This window comes from Etheostoma spectabile, unplaced genomic scaffold, assembly GCF_008692095.1.
Source record: "Etheostoma spectabile isolate EspeVRDwgs_2016 unplaced genomic scaffold, UIUC_Espe_1.0 scaffold00018942, whole genome shotgun sequence".
Lineage (NCBI taxonomy): Eukaryota > Metazoa > Chordata > Actinopteri > Perciformes > Percidae > Etheostoma > Etheostoma spectabile.
In genome coordinates, this window is record NW_022604577.1 from 23,466 (window position 1) to 25,687 (window position 2,222).

Sequence of the window (2,222 nt, forward strand, 5' to 3'; positions counted from 1 at the left end):
TTAAGACTGTCTCAGAAGATTTAGTGGTTCATTGCGGTGGTTCCCAACTACTGGTTTAATTTAGTATTTTGTCAGTTTATCATGTTTTATTGGTGAAATAATAATCAGACAAGTACATAAATGCCAAATTGAATCTCTATATTTAGCAGTTATAATGTTCATTCATGTATTCAAGTTGTTCAATGTCTCACTTTTATTTTTGAATAGTATTTGGTTATGTAGTTATATGATATAATCTATTTTATTTGCAGTATTCAGTACGGGATCCTGAGGCATCTCGGGAAGAGGTCTACAGCCAATTAATGAAAGCCATAGATGGCATAATGGATGTTGTCTGTAGGGAGGTGCGTCTTAGGCAAACATTAATTAAAAACAAAATTGGCAATTGAATGAGGTCAAATCTGACTTGATGCGGGAGAAAGAACGTCACGGTAATGAAAAGGAGAAGCTTCATCACAGAATCCAACAATTGGAGCACCTTCTGGCACAGAATGAGTTGGAAGGTTTCTTTAATCATGATGATGGAAAGTGTTTGTGTTTAGTAGACGTTTGCATGTTGGCCCAAATATGACTGTGGTGGAATGGTTGATTTGTGTCATCTGATTTATTAAAAAAATACACAAAAAAACAATGTTACTAGAACCAGTACAGAGTTGTGAACATGAACTTTCTGGTAACAGTGTGTTCACATTATAGTTCACTTTTTGTTTTGGGAGTGTAATATGGAATGTGATAATATACAATTTTGGTTTTGATTGTGTTGTTAAAAAAAATATTGTGAGACAAATGCTTAGTTAAAATGAATGTGTTTTATTTGTATTCTCAGCACTCTTTAAAAATGAAAACGAAATGGCTGCAGAAAGGATGCAGACCACAGTGTTGTCCAAGGAGGAGGAAGGAAGGAAGCTGTAGAGGAAGATGAATAAAAAAAAAATGAAGGGGAAGAGGAGGGTGTTTTGTATTCGTATTTATATTGTTTTTTTATGTATATTTGTGTTGTACAGTTATAGTAATGTTTAATAAATATTATGCTAAAAATGTTCTCACTAATGGGGGGGTATCTTGACAGAATATGTGTTTGTCATATAGAATGCTGTGTGAGTTAAATACAGATTGATGTAGAGAATAATTCATCCAGTATAAGAAGGTTTTTAAGAAGTATTTACCACAGAAAGTAATTGCTCAATATTTGCCCTTGAAATATATACTCTGTGTGTCTCAGCTACAATATACGGCCTTCTGTAGGTTGCCTACTATTTTGGCTTGGTACCTTGCTCTCTCCTGTTGCAATCCGTGCTCACAGTTTAATAAACGTGAGCAAAGTAGGACAGACGTTGAAAGATTTTAAAATTCTGGGATCAATTACTCTACAGTGAAATTATATTAAATCACAAATGACCCATCTTTCCTAAAGTATTAACATTAACAACAAGCTACAAACTCATTTTTATCAAAACGAGCCGTCCTCCAACCTGGAGAAATGATATTGGTCTTTAAAGCAGCCGGTGGTGCTTACAGAGCTGCCAACTTTTCCAAAACCTTGGAGTGAGATTTGGGGGGGCAACCCATATTTTGCCGCGTACAAAGCAATTTCTTTTGCTCTTTCAGCATCATTAAAAAATTGAAAAATAAACTATTAAATGGCACTTTCTGGAGAGTTTTGTGCAAAAAAAATGGAGAAATCAAGTCTTGCATGATATGTGCAAAACTGTAGGGTTAAGAGCCTTTGTGTTGTTGTAGTATCAACAGGTATTAGGGCATTCAGCATTTACATTATATAGGCTACATTATTAACTTCTCATGATATAAGAACTGACCCAGACAATGTGCCAAACATAATGAGCCCCATGAAGAGACAGTAGCATATGTCAGCAACAGCTGAGAAGATTTGGGTCTGTGGGGAACAGGTCCAGGGGTCCCTGCCTGGTGTAGGGACCAGGGACCCAAAGTTAAATTAATGATGAGGGATCAACTAAGACCACTGAAATTCTAAGGAATAAGAACCACTGAGTTACATAAATTCTAATCCCTTAACCTTTGTGCCGAGGTTCAGTAATGTTTGGCCCTCATCCTCTGTGCCCCACTTACTGGATTTACTTTTTGGGGAAATAAAGACTATTTGTTCATTTTATAAAACATTAAATTAATTATTTACAGTTAAATTTAGAGATGCACAGAGGTTAGAGAAGCACAATAGTGGCCCAACGTTGCAGTATCGTATA